Source organism: Nematolebias whitei, chromosome 6 (assembly GCF_014905685.2).
Source record: "Nematolebias whitei isolate Nwh7 chromosome 6, NemWhi1, whole genome shotgun sequence".
In the NCBI taxonomy this organism is placed as follows: domain Eukaryota; kingdom Metazoa; phylum Chordata; class Actinopteri; order Cyprinodontiformes; family Rivulidae; genus Nematolebias; species Nematolebias whitei.
Genome location: NC_056503.1, coordinates 19034385 through 19054052, shown reverse-complemented (window position 1 = coordinate 19054052; position 19668 = coordinate 19034385). Strand labels below are relative to the sequence as shown.

The following is a 19668-nucleotide window of genomic DNA, read 5'->3' as shown; positions in this document are numbered from 1 at the left end:
GCAAATTATTATTATTATTATTGGACCTTTATTTATACAAGTTAATTAAGCAAAAGAGGCACACATGCACGCTTATCATCATGTGCCCAGCTGTCAGAGACACGTGTCGCTGACAAACCTGCTGATGGTTGGTGGGGGTGGGGGGGTGGAAAAGCTCTTGTCGGAACCACACAGGTCAAACCCCCCCACCCCCACTGCTCGCTTCACGTCTCCATTAAGTTCTTGTGTGTGGGGGGGTGTGGTGGAGGGGTCTGACTGTACAATCACTTCAACATGCTTCTGTGCAGCCTTCACCACTCTCTGCAAAGCATTATCAGTCTCTCTCTCTGATCTGGCATCCGTTACTGCTCCTCTGTTTACGATCGACACCATCAGCAGCTGGTCTGAGTTCAGTGTGCGGTAGTGAAGGGAACGGCAGTTATTCTCAGTGTACTGAATCTCTAGAATGAGTTCATTAAAATGATTAGATCAAAAGATTTGTTCACCGAATCCTTCAGTTCATTCAGTTTATACGTGGTGCAGTACACGAGTGACACAGCGCCACTTCCTGAGCAGTACAACCCGAACGAATCACAAGTCACTTTGCTCAGGCGTCAATAATGGTTCCTCCACGCCCGCACGACACACGTTGTGTCGTTCAGATTCAAGTCACGAATGAATCACAGAGCACTCCCAACTGACGCGCTCGCATTGAGCTCAACTGAACTGAGAAAGGAATGAATCACTTAGTAAAGTGATTGTTCACTCAAAAGATTTGTTTTGAACGAATCATTCATGAATGGCACAACACTAGTTAGAGATCACATCATGTCCATAAGGAACATCAAGATCACAGATTGCCCTGCGTCTGCAGAGCCTCAGTAGTTTCTGTCCACGCCGGGTCGCCAGAACACTGGAGCTCACAGTTGTTTGAAATCATACTGTGCAGAAGCTTAGCACTTTTTGTTCTACTTTCTGGTTTTAAGCAGCTTTTCCCTAAACTGTTCAAGTCCTTTCAGTTCTTCAGGTTGACAGTGGCCAGAAGGAGAAAAGTATGTGTGACTTAAAGAAGTGCAGTTTGAATCTCTGCCAAAAGTTGTGAAACAGAAGCTCTGAAAACAAGTGGTATGCTGATGTCCTCCATCGCTGAGGGATTTGAATAGTGAACATCTGTCGTTTTGCAGATGGGTATTTTTTGGACTGGAATTGAAGAAGGAACGCAAGTATACCTTAATGATTTTGGTGCAGGATGAAGTGGGTAAAAGTTACACAGTGTAAAAGATTTTTTTTTTTTTTTTGCTTGTTAGAGGTTAGAGCGACTGATCCTGGCATGTAGAAGGAGTCAAGGGTGGAGTCAGGGGGTGGCCAATGGTGACACTGATTAATCTTCAGCGGCCCCAAAGACCACTCCAATCATTTTAGGAAACTATATTTTTAGGCAATATAAAAATTAGAAAAACGTTTCCTCAAATGATTGGAGAGACTAGTTTGCATATATTTGATGTTGATGGTGGCCATCTTGGATTTTGACTTGGCAGTCCATTTTTTGATATTGACATTTTTATGCTTAGATGCAGCCACACACTACAATGGAAGTCAGCACATTGGTTATTTTTCAAGCTATCCAGCTTGCAAAATGGACAAATGTACATGTTTGGTATCAGATATCTTGAATTATGATGTGGCAACCCCTTTTGTATTAGAACTTTTTGCAAATCAAGATGCAGCAACACAAAAAAACGAAAGTTGGTATGTTGCTTATTTTTCAAATTATCCAACTTGCAAGGTTGGCATATAAAAACATTTATGGTGGCATCCATCTTGGATTTTGATCTGGCAACCAAAATTTTAAAAGAAACTTATATTTCATCTCATTGGAGCCACACATCAAAACAAAAGTTGGACAGTTACATTTCAAGTTCTCATGCTCATGTGACGGACGGGTGGTTGGTCAGAAGATATTTCCAATCCTCCCTCTTCACTCTGCAACATGGGACAAATAAAATCTATTAATTCTCTTTTTGTTGTTTGCCTCATCTTCCCATTGTCAGTAGCCCACCTGCTGTTTTCCTTCTGGTGCTGGCATTGTGTTCATAATGCTCAGCTTACTCGTCCAGCTCAGGAAAGTAAGAAACCGAAAAAGAAATCCGAATAAGTGAAGAAGTGTCAGGGATCCTGCATATCTATAAACAGCAGGCTAAGCACAGAAGCAATGTGAATCATATACTACGGACTCCACACAGACAGCTCCACTCAAACTAATGATCACCAGTGGGAGATCTCAGAGTGATGTTAGATAACTCACTCCTCTGCAAATGAGGGTTTAACTGTAAATTGTGAAGGGAGATGTACATCTCTTCGGTATGTTTCCTGAAGCATGCTGAAGAAAGTATCCCACTGAGAATTTGAATAATATAAAATAGCATTTCCTTGTGCCTCCTCCCTCAGTGTGTTTGGAACAGTATGGGTATTGACCCAGGCTGTGTTGTCCTTCATGCATCACTGCTTGTTTTTGCTCTCAGCAAAGATATACTGTAAAGTAAAGGGCATTTTACCATGTAACCAGACAATAAGAAATCCTTTTTAAATTCAAAGCAACTAAAAGTCGTTCAAAGACCAACATTTGCATGTACCACAAAGACAAAGTCTAGATCAATAGTTTAGTTTTTATTTAGTTGTGAGGTTGAAGAATACAACAAGAAGAATAATAGAACAACGTTTTCTTCTTTTTACAACCGTTCCCTTCGAGGGTCTCCACAGCAAGTCATTCTCCTCCATCTTACTCTGTCTTCTGTTCTCACTCCAACTACCTCAACGTCCTCTCTAACTACATCCATATACTGTATCTCCTCTTTGTCTTTTTCCTGGCAGCTGCATTTCTAACATCCTTCTACCAATATACCCACTGTGCCTCATCTGGACATGTCCAAACCATCTCAGTCTGGCCTCTCTAACGTTATCTTCCAGTTGTTCAACCTGTGCTGTACCTCTGATGATCTCATTCCTAATCTGATCCACCCTTGTCACTCCTAAGGAGAACCTCAACATCTTCAATTCTGCCACTTCCAGTTCTTTCTCCTGTCTTTTGGTCCATGTCTCTGTCTCCAGACCATACAATATAGCTGGTTGGGTCTCACTTACATGGTTTTACCACTGTCTTTTAAAACTTTTTCTTTGACCTCTGCTGACACCCTTTTGTTGAAAATCAGTCCTGAAACCTTTCTCCATCTACTCTATCCTGTCTGGACTCTCTTTTTCACTTATTTACCAAACTTCCCATTTTCCTGGACAGTGGACCCCAAGTACTTGAAGTCTGCACCTTTGTGACCTCTGCTCCTTGTAGCCTCACTGTTCCACTGGCCTCCCTCTCATTCACACACGTCCTCTGTCTTACTACAGCAATTTATGGTGATATTCTTAGCTACAAATGTACTGAACCATCACTTCTTAAGCTGTAACTTTCAAGTAAGGTCAGATAGTTTAGGCAGTTTGTTTGTGAACATAAGCTTAAAAGCTTGATCAACAGGGTTTTGTTATGTCTGTCATAATAGCTGGAACTTGAGTGATGTTTTTTTTATTGGTACTCATGAAACCTTTTGAGAACTACTGATCAAGATGGCTGTTGAGTTACTGTTAACAAAACCTGTGTCTCTTTTAATACTTCAACTCTGGTTTCAAGGCTCAAGGTTCTTTTGTAGTCATTTGCATGACATGTGGTACATGAGGTGAAACGAAATTGTGCACTTAAGGTCCCAGTTAAACACAAAATAGCAAAAATATGAAGTAAAACAAGAAACGGTATATGAGGATCTAGGATATACACTAAACACTAATAATGTAATATAATATGTTATATTACACAGCAGCCCAAACATAAGTCTGTAGTGAGCAGATGGGTATAAATACATCAGTTTAGAGGTAAATGAGCAGCAGCATGGATAATCAGCAACAGATAAGTCGAGTATCAGCAGTGTGGCCAATAACAGCACAGATAAGTCACATATCACCAATTAAGGTGACATTACAGTGATTTTTCTTTTTCTTTACAGTGATTTTCCTGGTTAGGGATTCATGAGTCTAACAGTCTCAGGGTAGAAGCTGTTCCTCAGTCTAGTGGTTCTACACTTAATGCTCCTGAACCACCTGCCTGAGGGGAGCGGGGCAAAAAGTTTGTGTGCTGGGTGAGTGGGGTCCATCCACCATAAAGGAGAAAAGGCAGACAAAATAACCAATAAACCACATCTGCTATAGTTACCACCATTTTATCTTGTGTAGTATGTAAAGTTATTCTCATTTACTTTGTACATGTGAAGATTTGGATGAAAGCCGAAACGTTTCACCAAAAAGAATCCATCCAGAGGACCTGACTGAACTGGTTGTATTTTTTTACTTCGATTATTTAGCATGAATCACTTTGGCCATGGCTGCCTCAGACAAGTTGACGGGGAAGAGAGCGGACTCCAGAAACCATATTAGCACCATAAAACTGGTTGACCCACTATGTGAAGGTGCTATTTATAAGACTGAGTTTGTTATGGCTCCTCAGACTTATGCAGTCTTTTGCATGAAAGAGGAAACGTTTCAACAAAGATAAATCGTCCTGAGGACCTGACTTAACTTTGTTGGGTCTCACTTACATGGTTTTAATAATACTTTTTTCTTTCTCTGTTTTTAGACAATGGGACATGTCTGAAATGCAGAGTGCACCACTGCTTATTAAGACTGTGTAAACAATAATGTAACAAAAATACATCTGCACTGTTTTAATTTAAGCTCATTAGATATTGTACATGGTGCTCATTTAGCAACAAAAGACATAAGCAATTGAATGTTTTATCCTTTTAATGGTTTTCCAATAATTGTTGGATTCTCTTAAGCTGCTGATCAGAGTACAGGCAGACAGAATGTTCTGCTATCAGTTTTATTTAGTACCAGTTGTTCCCATAAAAATGAAGACATTGAAACAGCTCCTTAAAAACAAAGGTTGGCTGATGTAGTCCCTAAAGACCAAAATGTGGTTACCAGAATAAACCAGAAGGTGACTGAATGAGGTGACTGGTTACAGCATGTGAAGTAAGTTTGGTTAAATATATATTTATTTCAATATTGGTTGGTTAATTGAAACCTCTGCAACTCAAGTGAGGACACTGACTGTGCAAGCAGTTTGTGACATTTTGGAGATTATCTTGCAAATCTTGTTTTGCCAACTCATCTCCAACAGCTGCAACCATGTGAGATACTGTCTTTAAGAAAGCAGGGGGGTGCTTAGCTGGTCAATGTGTATTTTTCATTTAACAAAATGTTGCAATTGCTGAACTTAATATATTTAGTACTCATATATTTAACAATGCTTCAAAAAAGCGTTGTGCCTAAAAATAATAGAAAAGCTTGGTAATAGATTAATTATCCACAGGTCTGGCTGAATGCCAATGCTTTAAGAATAGCCAATACTGGCCAGTTGAAATCAGTCGGCTAATTATTTGGTTTATCTCTAACAATGAGATGTAAAAAGACACTTTATCATTTGTCTTCTGGTCTATATGTTGGTGTCCATCCCTGCAGGAAGAAATAGATGCCTTTTCACACAAGTCCAATAAAATGTTAATCTGTCTGAATAAAATGTTATTAATTCAGAGTTGTGTTGAGAGATGTGCACATCAGCATTGCTTCTATTACATGCACACTCACTGCATTTTCTTCTTTATGAGCACGTTCCTGAGAACAATTACATTTTAACTATGACCTCAAATTGCAATTAAGTTCTCTCTTCTGTGTGTGTTCATGCTTTGTAACAAGGAAATAAAAAAAGGCAAAGGGCAGATAAAACTGTATTAGAGGAGCAAGCTGTGAGCTCTGTGGCTTACCATGGAAACAAACAGACTCAGTGAATCTGTTCAGTCTGTAAGGAAAAGACATCCCAAAACAGTTGACTAGATGTATTTATCAACTTAGTAGTAGAAAATCCAACGTTCCTTTAGGAGAAATCAATCACTAAACCCTACGACTTCTTTATTTCTATGTTCTTGCACCTTAATTGCTCAACCAACCAGGCAGCTTACAGAGAGCTACAGTGTGAGGACTCACCAAGAGAAACTCTGCTGAAACTGTCTCAAATACAACAAGAGCTTAAAAAAGAACAAGTGAACAGAAAAATCCGATAGAAAGAGGAGTGGCAACATTGGGAGAAAACAGATGCCTGCACTGCTTCGCTGTGCGTATCAATTCTTCAGCTCAAGAAGCGGCAAATAAGCAGTCATCTTGTTTTTGGCTGCAACACCTGTATTATGTTTGCGCTGCCAGCCACAGTGGCAGCAAATGGCCTGTGAATGCAAGTGGAGTTCTGCTTTTGTCCCCCAGACTTGATGAAGTTGTGACTCGTGAATTTTGCAGATGTGCAGCGATGTTGCCAAACATAAAAAGAAAGTGGAATTCAGGTGACAAAACAAGAGGTCCCACAAGGATCATTTTGGTGTTTTTATTTCAGAGGGTGAAACAAATTTCAGGTTGCATGTGAATTGTTTTTTTTTTTCGCATCAAAGAGCAGAAATGTGGAAGGTAGTGTCAGTCTCACGTAAAACTGCTTAGATTGCAGTATTTTGCATAGAGATGGTTGCATATTAGGTGGCACGGTGGCTCAGTTGGTTGAGTTGTTGCCTCTCAGCATGAAGGTCGCCAGTTCAAATCCTGGCTCGAGACCTTTCTGGTTATAGTTTGCATATTTGCATGTTCTCTCCATGCATGCATGCATGGGTTTTCTCCAGGTACGCTGGTTTCCTCGTGGACTGGAGACCTGTCCGGGGTGTACCCCACCTCTTGCACTGTCTGTTGGACATGGGCACCAGTGACCACCATGACTCAAAAAGGAAGAAGCGGGTAAACTATAATTGATAGATGTTTGCATATTATGTCAACTTTAATTTGGCAGAATAATCTCAATTAGGCTGTAAGTGAACTAGAGGTTGATTTAGTTAGAGAGCCAAGTCATCTTCTAATGATCTCCACATTGATGAGTATGTTGATGAAAGGAGGTGCTCTGTAATTACATGCTGACCCATCCCTTAAATCACATGAACTCTTGAGTGGCAAATTGCCACATGGTGATAAACAAACTGTTCAGTCATGCACAGATGCTCTAACACCCACCAATAAAGACTGAACTGAGGGTCCAAGACAACAGATGATTTTGGACCGAACACTTCTAAGGACTCTGAAGGTTATAATGTCTATTAGTGCTGCTCAGTATGGTTAGCACAGGCATGTCACTTATACACCAGACGTTTACCAACAACAGCTGACGATGCAACAGTTGTGGTTGTGTGTTGTGTGTCTTTAATTCTTTTCAAGCAGAGTTTGAAAGAGTCGTATAACCAGTTAGAACAAGAGTACCACATACACATAATACCCCTGTCAACAAACTGTTATACAGCAATACAGCAATCTATAGCGATGGCTTGGACAGGCAAAAACATTTGTAAAACATTTACCTTGATTTGTGACATTGATTTTGAAGCAAGGATAATGGAAAGTGTATGACACTCTGTCTAGTCATGATACTCATGTATGAAGATTAATTAAATTAAGCCTGACCCCTGGACTGATGATGTCACGTGTTGCCAGATGCCAGTGCAGGAGAGCAGAGCGAAAATGGAAGGACAAGTTACAGATGTCTTTCCAAGCACTGAGGGACAGCTGGTGTTTCTATCAGTCCACTGTTAGAGCTGCAAAAAACAAATATTTCTCTGACATCATTTCCACCAACTCTAACAATCCACATGTGCTTTTTAAAACCATCAGCTCTGTTCTTAATGCTCCACAATCAGCCTGCCCGGAGAACTCCTCTGGAGTGTGTGAGAACTTCCTAAGCTTTTTTACCAACAAGGTTGCAAACATTAGAGCTCCCATAAGCCCTCCTTCTTTTGACCCCTCCATCTCTGTCACACGCTCTGCTGTTTTCAGTCAGTTTGAGCTCGTCACCCTGCCTTTTTTTAAAACCATCACTGGTCGTATGAAATCTGCTAGATTTCCAAACGATCCCTTCCCACCTCGTCTTTTTAAAGAGGTTTTTCACACGGTGGCTCCTTTTGTGTCCCAAATCATAAATGGCAGCTTGGCAAGTGGACAGGTACCTGTGAGTTTTAAACATGCAGTTGTGACACCACTGATTAACAAACCCGGCCTTGACTCTACAGACATGTCCAATTTTAGGCCAGTTTCTAAACTGCCCTTTGTGCCGAAGATCTTGGAGAAAATAGTTTACAATCAGTTAACATCTTAAACAACCACAACCTTCTTGAACTGTTTCAATCTGGTTTTAAAACTCACTATGATTCTGAGTCGGCACTGTTGAAAGTTTTTAACAACATTCTCTTAGCCACAGACTCTGGTCACTGTGTAGTTTTGATGCTGCTGGACCTAACTGCTGCCTTCGACACAGTGGACCATCACATCCTCCTGTCTCGTCTGGAGAACTGGGTGGGCATTCAGGGTCCTGCTCTACAGTGGTTTAGATCCTATTTAACTGAGAGAAGCTTTTGTGTGTGCTTTGGTTCTGTGGAGTCCTCTGTAGCACCTCTCACATGTGGAGTACCTCAAGGATCTGTACTTGGCCCCCTTCTGTTTTCTCTTTATTTACTACCTCCGGGATATATTCTCTGTAAACATGGTATTTATTTTCATTTTTACATTGATGACAGCCAAATCTATGTTCCTTTGAAACAAGATAAACAGTACTCCTTGAACCAACTCCTGGAATGTATGGCGGAAGTCAGAGCATGGATGTCACAGAACTTTTTACACTTTAATGAGAAAAAGACAGAGGTCCTGTTGTTTAAGCCCAGTGATGGTTCCAAACTCCATGTTGATCTGGGTCATTTAACCAAACATCTGACTGAGACAGCAACCAACCTGGGTGTGAGGCTGGACAATGATTTTAAACTTGATGCTCAGATTAAATCTGTGGTCAAGTCCAGCTTTTATCACCTGAGACAACTGGCCAAGGTGAAACCATGCCTGTCACAACATCATTTTGAGATTTTAATCCATGCTTTCATTACAATTCGTCTGGACTATTGCAATTCACTTTATGTGGGTCTGAGCCAGTCATTACTGACTCGACTTCAGCTGGTTCAGAATGCTGCTGCTCGTCTTGTAACTGGCACCAGAAAACGAGAGCACATCACCCCTGTCTTAAAATCACTACACTGGCTCCCAGTTCGTTTCCGAATTAATTTTAAGGTTCTTTTGTTTGTATTCAAATGTCTTCAAGGTCTCGCCCCACAGTATATGTCCGACCTTCTCCAGCCATACATTCCCTCACGCTCTCTGAGGTCAGCTGATCAGCTGCTGTTGGCCGTGTCAAAGTCTAACAGGAGGCTGAGAGGTGACCGAGCGTTCTCAGTAGCTGCCCCTAAACTGTGGAACGAGCTGCCTCTGCACGTCAGACAAGCTGACTCACTTCCTGTTTTAAATCTGCTCTGAAGACTCTTTTTTTTTTCAATTTTGGCTTTTAACGCCAGCTTGAAATGTTGGTTTTACTGTTTTATGTTATTTGTTTTATTGTTGTTACTGTTTGCTGTTTTATGGTTTGGTAGTTCATTACTTTTATGGTATTTGCTGAGTTCATAGTTTTTATGCTTGTATGTATTAGTCTACAGCACTTTGGCCAACGGTGTTGTTTTAAAGTGCTTTATAAATAAAGTTGTGTTGTATTATATTTTATTGTATTGTATCTTGCACAGATCAGAAGTTATGGTCCAAACAAGCCTAAATATTTGACCTTGATGTGTGACCTTGATCTTGAAGTTGGAGAGATGTAAAGTGTACACATCAGTCTGTCTAGGGATGATTCATACGAGTATCAATTTTCATTAAATTATCTTGAGCGAATCAGAAGTTATGGGACAAGCAAATGTTTATGGACACATGGACAGACAGGGATTATACCGTAATGTGGCTCGTCTTCAGCGGCTGTATAAATGTTTTTATAGGAGGTGTACAACATATTAATCCACTTTGGGCTGCACACTTTCAAAGAACATATCATATGAGATTAAACAGAAAGTTAAGTAGCTTCAGTAGCACAGGTGAGTGCTCACTTTGCTCCGTCAGTCAACGTGTGATTATGTATGAACCAGCCACATACCTTTTCATTACACAAGGATCCCTGTGTAGCTACAAACGTTGCAACTTTTTGGGAATGACGATGTGACATCACATGGCAAGATAACTGCCAAAACGCTATGTAGCTACGCATGCTCTGTTGAACTATAAAGACATGATAAATGTACAGTATAAAAACCCAAAAAGGCGAATAATCTAAAGTTGTTACGACTGTGTAGCCCCTGCAGTCAAAAGGCACATAATGATGAGTATCTTCACAGAAACACATTGTCACACTCATGCAGCCTAAAGAAAATACGTGTCTCAGGGTCTTTCATGAGACTCGACTTTGAAGTTTTACAAATTAGCTGCTTAACATAAGTTAGTATTTGAAAAAGAAACTGAATGTTTTGCATTTTGCTGAAGGGATACGGATGAATATTGTATGAAGGTATGAAAAAGAACACAATCCACCTCCCACACCATTCTGTTTTCCCCTCTACTCTGTCTCTCTTGTCCACTCTGAGGTGATGAGGGGACTGGGAACATGACTGGGTCTGCATTATTTCAGATTTTTGGCTCACCCATTCCTCTGCTTTCCTTACTTCTACTCAGTACATGTTTGACTTGGAAAACTTGGCTGTTCTCAACAACTCAAAATCGCTTTTGCAATACACATCGGTACCCACCAGGCCTTTTTTTTAAGAATATTTCCAGGCTGATAACTCTTCCCAAAAATCTACTACTGCCTTTCCTAAAGATTTCATTGTGTGGAATAAAGCAACTCTAAGCACATTCTGCTCTTCTGAACCAGTGCTGAGCACAAGAAGAGGTTAATGCTAAAGCAAAAATTAGTTTCAGATTTCTTCCTCATAAATACAACGTCACATACACCTGGAATATGCATGCACTTATACTGTATATACGGTAAACATATAAATGCACAACTTTGCAAAAGCACACACTGGACACTAAATGTTTTGTTCTGAGAAATATCACAAACCTTTATCTTTTATCTAATTTTCAAGCAAGTTTCCTCATGCTCTCCAACATTAATGGTTAGAGAGACCGTCTGGCTAATGTCCTTCATTTCTGACATCACTTCTCCACTGTACAGGGGGTGCAGTGCTGCTTACTGTCCAACCTAATCATTCAACGATGCTTCCTGTAAATTTGACCTATTACATGGTTTCCACTTACAGCAGCTTGTTTTTCTTGGCGTATATCTAACTTTATGCAGTTACAAGGGGAGTCAAACTCATTTCAGTGCTATTGCTTTTCAGAAGCACCTGAAATGAGGCTTTTTACCGTAGACAGGCTAATACAGTTTTAGACTGTGGGCGGTTTCATGTGAAGTTCACTCTAAAAGGTTACTAATATGATTCATTCTTAAGAGAAACATGTTACCTGCTTACCTTAAGATACAACTACTGTATGTTACAGTGGTACACCCTGATCCTGATATAGTATATATGTCAGTTTGGGGGTTACAGTTCAATACAGGTTTAATGCAAGAAAAGATGAAAATAAAAACTTGTTGAACAGATGAATATTCTGTTAAAAGTGTTTAAATGTTTTAGGTACACATCATCTCATCCAACTGATAAAAGTATAATCTGATGTGAAGTTAAAAAAAAATCCCAGCCACTTACTTTATGTTTGCTGGGATTCAAAGGTATCATTGTAGATTTTTTTGTTCGACAGTCATGTGTTCAAAGTTTGGAGTGTCCTATAATAGTCATTATGTTATTTTATTTGTGTAATTCACAACAATATCATTAAACTGGAAAAATATAATAGCTATTAATGTTTTATTTGCACAATAAATCTTCTATTCTAAAAATCAAAATAAACCTTTTTTTTCTTCTGTGTTCCCCGTGCTAATTTCTATTGATAAAGCTGCTGAGGACAACAGATATTAAAATGCTTGAAACTCTGGTGAACGAGACATGAAGTTGTTTGACCTCTAACACAGACATCTACAGAGAAGATGTCCAGTGCAGATGTACACATCCAGTATGTATAATGGTTTTGTAAGAAAACGAAAAATTGGATTCTGTCTCAGTACTTTAAAAAGTGCAAAAGAAACTTGTACATTTGCTGCTGGTTTATTTATTTATTTTTGGGTAGGTTTTAATTTTTTAAAAATTTTTTGTCAAATAGTGTCCAGCAAAAAAAAAAATGAAATACTCAAGGCTGATTATTTGTTTCATTCATTCAACATGAATGATAATCAAATGCTATTATTCTGAATTATTATTATTTTTTTTTAAAGACAGCCATGACCTGAGAAACACATCCATCTGTTTTAGGTTGTTTTTGACAGAGTTCATTAAACTGTTCTTTTAATTCCAAATGTTTAAGCTTTTCACTTATGAACCGACTGGTTTTAAATTCCTACAAAATGTGAATTGGGTTTGGTGAAGTATTTTAATAAACCAAGGCCGTTTCATACATCCTAGTTTTTTTTTTTCCTTTTGTTGGAGCCATTTGTTGCACAGATGTGATGAGGAACTCATTATTTTTGAAAAATGTACTTACTGTACGTTTCTAATTCCTTTCCACCAAAATTTTCACCATCATGTTTCACAGTTACCATCCAGTGCCATACCACCTTCTTCTGCTTATGCATGGTCGCGACATATAATTACAATCTATACTTTTGAGGTATTCCAGGTACGTACAAAGTACCTGGAATAAAACCACAATGCACAAGGAGAACATGCAAAGTTCCTGTATAAGTGTCCCAATTGAGGTTCAAACCATGAGCCTTTAAAATTTGAAGTTTCAGTACTGTACCACTGTGCTGCTCTTAAATATTTTTTGATTAAATACAATTTCACAAGATAAAAACAGCCTTAATTCACATGAATTACTGTGCTTTAATTTAGCCCTCTGTTGCACGAGCATCAGACTGGAAGGACCCAGTGCTCTTTTAGGGTTATAAAAATCAAGATGTTTAGTTAAATGATTGAGTGCCAAGTCATTTAAAACTTAAAAGTTAATAAAATAATCTTTAAATCAATAGAAAAATAAACTGGCAGCCAATCTGCTAAAACTGGAGCGACGTGGTCATGCCTTCCAGTGCCTGTTGAATGACGTGCAGCAGCATTCTGGACCAACTGCAGACAATGGAGGTGTGATTGTTCAAGGCCAATATATAAAGCATTGCTGTAGTCCTGGATTATAAAACTAATAACTGAAGTAGTTTTTAAACTCCTAGGACCTGGCATCCACATGTGTGGACAACCTGGTATCCACATATGCAAGAGTGAGGGTCTTAGGAGGTTAATGAATATTTAAAATATTTTGTTTCCCAGTTAAGTCTATTGATTGCCTGCCCCAGTGCTGCAAGTTTTGCTTTCCTTGACCATGGTCTCTTGCACCCATGATGGGCAGCAGTGGTTATTATTATTATTATTATTATTACTATTATTATTATTAACCTTTATTTAACCAGGCGAGCAGCACGGTGGCACAGCTGGTAGAGCTGCTGCCTCTCAGCGAGCAGGTTACCCTGGTTCAAATCCCGGTCCGGGGGCCTTTCTGGGTGGAGTTTGCATGTTCTCTCCGTGCATGTGAGGGTTTTCTCCGGGTACTTCAGTTTCCTCCCACAGACCAAAAACATGCATGTTAGGCTGATTGGTAACTAAATTGTCTCTAGGTGTGAGTGAGAGAGTGAATAGTTGTTTGTCTTGTTTGTCTCTATGTGGCCCTGTGATAGACTGGAGACCTGTCCAGGGTGTACCCCACTTCTTCCACAGTGATTGCTGGACATGGGCACCAGCGACCCCTGTGACCCAAAATGGAAGAAGCGAGTAAAAGATAATGGATGGATGGATTCAACCAGGTAAATCCCATTAAGATCACAGATATCTTTTGCAGGGGAGGCCTGGGCCTGAAGGCAGCCTAACATGCATGTTTTTGGTCTGTTGGAGGAAACCAGAGTACCCAGAGAAAACCCACGCAAGCATGGGAAGAACATGCAAACTCCACCCATAAATACTCCATGTCCAACCAGGGATAGACCCCAGGACCTTCTTGCTGTGAGAAAACAGTGTTAACCAAGGAGCCACCATGCTGCCACGGTTCATCTCAGTGGTTAGCACTGTTGCCTCACAGCAAGTAGATCCTGGATTCAACCCCAGGTTTGGACCTAGGGTCTTTCTGTGGGGACTCTACATGTTCTTTAAATGTTTGCATTTTATTTTTTTTTTTCAGGGTAATCCAGATTCCTGTCACAGTCCAAAAACATGTATGTCAGGCCCAGGCCTCCCTTGCAAAAGAGATCTGTGATCTCAGTGGGATTTTCCTGGTAAAATAAAGGTTAATATTATTAAAATACTACAACTACCTTCCTTCGCTGAATAATTTCAGACATCTCTCTACCTTTGTTTGTATTTGTGCCTATATTTAGAGTTGCTACTTCTGTCCTACACTCTTGACATTCCCCTTTTCCTGGCAAGTTTCCCTCCTTGTGGTCTTTGACTGACAGTAACACAATTTCCGCTGGAACTCTGTTTGTCAACAGCACCAGTGGTGGTCATTGTTAACCTGGCCCTCGACCAATCTGACATGGTGAACCTAGAAGGCTAGGTATTCTGAGCTGCGGTTTGGCACATGGGCACAAATAACGGGAAGAGCCCATCCCTTTTTCTGAAGGTGCATGAAAGCTATCCTCTCATCTATTGGAGAAAACTCTAATGCATAGGCACCAAGCCCAGGGACTATGAACCACACCAACCAGGCACCTCTCACAAATATGCAACTCTAGAGTGGGATGAGTTTCAGTGATTGGTTTCAGAACCATCCCCCCTGCCCATGCTCCTTCTGCAGGTTGTGTATTCACAAGAAGGCATAGTGATGTAGCATCATTTGATCTGATCCAAACTCAGCTATGTTAGTAGAAGCCAGGTCACAAGGCACTTGCTGAAAACCCCTCCCCCAGGCCTAGCTTGAAGGTGGTACCCCAGTAACATGTACAGTATCTGGGTGAAGAACATTAAGCTCCTTGACAACAAAGTCCATGCTCAATAATCCAGGTATACAATCCAACATTTTTCAGTCAGTTCATCTGGACAAGTTTCTTTTTTTGTGCTGAAACGTTTCACCTTTGATCTGGAAGAAACTGTCCAGATGACCTGACTGAAAAATGTTGTATTGTATACCTGGATTATTGAAAATGGACTTTGTTGTTTTCAACCAGTTTGACACGACTGTCAACAAGGAAGAGGGCTGGCAATGGAGGAGGGGGCGTGACAAAGAGACCATCTTAGCACCAACATAACTGGTTTGTTCCACTTTGGAGTAAGCTGTTGGAGGAAGAGTCAGTTTTGTTGTGTTTCCTTGACTGATGAAGCCTTCTGGATCGAAGGCGAAACATTTCAGCACAAAAAAAGAAACTGCCCAGATGACCTGACTGAAAAATGTTGGATTAAGCTCCTTGTTTTTTCCTGTCCATATGTTGTGAATTGCACTTTGTTTTGCCTGTCACCTAGAACCAGTCTGCCTCGAGAGATTCTGCCGGAGGCCCCTGACAGCATTGCTTCCTGGATTATTCAGGCATACAACCTCCTCTATCATAATATGGCACCGATTCATAGATAATGTATGTAATAACATATTAAATTAGACATAGGTAAACCATAAACGTGGTTATCATCAGCATGAAAATATTGTCACTGTCTAGTTTTTCGTTCGAAAGAAATATGTATAAAAATCTGTGCCCTCCTTGTCTCTGCCTTCCTTCATGAGCTCATTCTCATTTCTGACACCCACTTGCTTTTTTTTTGTCCACATTAGCAAAAAAAATGTGATGATGAAATATGATATTTGGTGCAATGCCTAGATTCATGGGGCTTTTCTAATGTGTACACTTTGAGTCACTGCACTCAGTGGTCCCTGAAATCCTTAAAGGAAATTTATCTTTACAGCAGTTCATGCGTGTAGGCTTCGTACTCACAGACATTGCACCCACACACAGCGAGAACAAGTATGTACAGATGCACCAGTGCTGTACACATACTGGCCCTCTTTTTAGACTAAATTAACCAATCTATCTTCATTAGGGAGATAACGTATTTTGTTTGGGCAGAAAGCTGTATTCTCCTGTGGGCATGTACAAAAAGCATTACAATTATTATTTTTTTTTTGTTTGTTTTGTTTTGTTTTTGCACAGTGCACCTCATTTTGTCCCCAACTGATAATTCACAATTTAATTTTAGTACACTACAGGTACACAGCTGGGAAGGGATTATGTTGTTGTTCTGACCAGCATGGACACTTTTTACTTATCTTTCTTTGAAATACTCCTCTGTCCTTTTTCTCTGTTCAGATTCTTTGATCTTAATGATTACCTGGTCTCACTTTAACCAGCATCAAACCAAAGTGCAGGAGAGATTGAACCTTAATAGAATTTCCATGGTAACATATTTTCAATCACACTATATCCTCAATCACATGAAGCTCATCCAAACTAAGCTGATTACAGTGTAGTTTCCACTTTGATCTTGATCCCACAGATCTTTCAATCAACACAAAAAGATTGTATATCAGCTAGTGACTGCCTCTCCCATGGAGCTTGACCAACTATTTTAAGTTTCTTATACTACTTCAGTTATTGAGGCTACGATCCTCTTAGTAGTTAAAATTCAAAAGCATGCTAAAAATGTCTTGGAGTTGTTTTTTTATAGTTGTTGTGTATTTTATGGCATAAAAACTGGCAAAGCCTAATGCAAAAAGGATCTTGCCTTGCACTGGTGTGACTCATGGCTGGAACAAGAGAACAAAGTTTATTTGTTGACAGTGCTTTAGAAATTGGCCTCTCACTGCTGTTCTTCTAATACACAGGCATCACTACTAAGCAAATACAGCTATGTAACAGATGTAGTGAACTAGACCTCCGACCTCAACCTGTCTCTGAAGACCTTCAGGGGACAGGAACTGCTATTTCATTGATTTGAATCCAGAAATACAAATTATCTCATCAAGAGACTATTTAATTGTATCCTGAATTAATCAATTGAAAGAACCCTCTTCTTTTTTATATTATCATTACTATTTTACAATATCTTGATAATCAAAAAGTGTGTTTAGTTCATACCATTTCTAAATGTTGAAGTGAACCACTCATTTAAATCAACTGTGAAACAGTATTAATGATTTTTAAACCTCATTAGACTTTGATAATACAGTTAAATGCCTATTTACGAAGTAAGTGTGCATTTAGTCTTCTGTCTGAATGAGGAGTAGTGATGTCGGTCGAAAGTCAGGGACGAGTTATTAGAACGAAGTGTCTTGTTTTTAAAACTAGCAGACAGTAAATAACTTCAACTGGCACCTGCGTTTGTCTCACTTCGTCATAATATTTCTCTGTCTGTACTAACCGTTCGTAAACATTCCTGCTGTCTCTTGACTTCTAGTGACCCTCTTGATATCACTAGAACCACCCCCCTGCTGGTTGTTTCAACCAATCAGGAAGTACCACGTAACAGGAGGTGTATACCCCTTTAAAAGGAACACTTCGTGGAACTATTCAGTTAGGTCCTGGAGTTCGGTCCTGAAGTGCAGTCCTGGAATTCAGTCCTGGAACTCAGTTGGAGTCTTCACAAGTCTTAGGCTCTTCTAAGTCTTGCTGGAACTTTTGGTCAGAGATGAGACTCACTTAAGCAACGGATGGATGGGACCATGTGCCAAGGGGTCCCTCCATTTAGCGGAGTCACAGCTCCTGGCCTCACAGTATTCATATTTAATTTTCTCACATTTTAAAACAACAAATATGTTTTCCCTGTTTGCTGTATTTATGCTACACTAAAGCTAACTTACTGGTTGCTGGCTTTAGCCAAACAAACATCAAAGCAACACAGCCAGGTGCCTTGTATGTTGGCTTCTAAAAGAACAAGCTGGACCCTGATGTATCCAGTTCCTGAGGAATTTAAATACAGTAGTACCTCATTCATTGCGGGGGATCCGTACCCTGAAGACCCATGATAAGTGAAAAACTGCGAAGTAGGAATAGTAGTAGTTTATTTTAGTATCTAGAGAGAGAGATACATATATATATATATATATATATATATATATATAAAGCTTAAAATGAATCAAAAAGTAAAGAAGATTTTTTTTTTATTCTAACAATATCTGTTGAAGGAATAGTTCATTTCTTTATTTAAAAGCAGGGTTATGCAGAGTAATTCTTCTAAAAATGTTCATTGCAGTTTCACATATCCTATATTAAATACTTTTCCATCCTGTCACTTTCACATGAGTGGTTTAATTTGTCAGTGAAACAATCTGTGTTGCATAAAGTAACAACAGGATAGATTGACTCATTTTGCTACCACTGTGAAAGGTAAATTCATCCCTTATCATTCTCATGAACTCAATTTGATTTAGTTTTATTTCTTTAGTACCTATCACAACAGTAAATCCATTGACGTTGATGGGATTCATTAGTAGATTCATTGACTGACGTTTATCTGGCATCAGGTCGTGGAGGCAGGAGGCCAGCTTCCCCTGGGGGATCTCTGGGTGTTTCCAGTCTACAATAAATAAAGTTCTTGGTCTTTCCGGGGTTCTCCTCCAGAGGGACATCTTTCAGAGGGAGGCACATAGATAGGAGGTTTGGGCATCTTAATCAAATTCTCAAAGCACCTAGAAATGGCTCTAATCTCTAATCTTCCATTCTTTTGTTGGAAGTGTTGGATTGTAGATAGACTTGCAAATCAAGAGCTGTGCCTCTCAGCTCAGCTCCTTCTTTACCACAACAGACTGTAACGACACCCTTATAATTGTGGACAAAGTCCATATCTGTTCATACATCTGCTCCATCACAAGCGTCCATAAAGAAAATATTTTTTAAAGTCAGGCATGAAAACAATATGCAGTTAAATAAGCCTAAAATCCAAAACATTCATACCGATGACCCTGGTTGAACTGTCTTAATGTGTTGATCCTATAGCTCAGTGAAAATGGCTCCTGAAAAATAAGTTCAATTCATCAAATAAAACTTTTAACTTCACATTCATTTTTTTTCTTCCTTCTGGCTACAAAAGATCAATAAGGCATCAGCTAAATCTCAAACTCCTACAGTTTATGGAACTCACAGAACAGTGTGAAAATTGTTTCCATTTCCCCATGGTGCTGAACTTTTTCCACTTTTCAATGTTTGCTTATGCTTAAGAAATGATCAAGAAGGAACTTATAATTTGCCTAATTTATCCTCCTCTGGATCATGTTTATTATTATTATTAATCTTATTGTTCCTCAGATGTCTGCCTGCTTCAGCCACTACCTTAACTCTTTGTGTGTGTGTGTGGGTGGAGGGGGGGGGGGGTGTATTTTGTTATCTTGTAAGGCCCATTTTTCCCACACATACTACATTGTGAGGACTAAGGGCTCCTTATGTGGCCCAAAGCCCAGGATCCATAAGATGAAGTGCCATTGGTGGGTTAGGGGTTAGGTTTAGGACTAAGGTGTGAATAGAGGATGGGTAGGTTTAGGGTTATATATGTATTGGTAATGGTTAGGTTTAGGGTTAGGTATATACTGGTAATGGTTAGGTTTAGGGTTATGTATGTACTGGTAATGGTT

The 19668-nt window shown here is 39.6% G+C and overlaps 1 protein-coding gene across 1 annotated transcript in view; it reads left to right on the top strand.

Annotated features, from left to right (window-relative positions):
• LOC119411566 (limbic system associated membrane protein) overlaps window positions 1–19668 on the top strand; it is a 375247-nt gene that overhangs the window by 339509 nt on the left and 16070 nt on the right. The gene's annotated exons all lie outside the window — the stretch shown is intronic.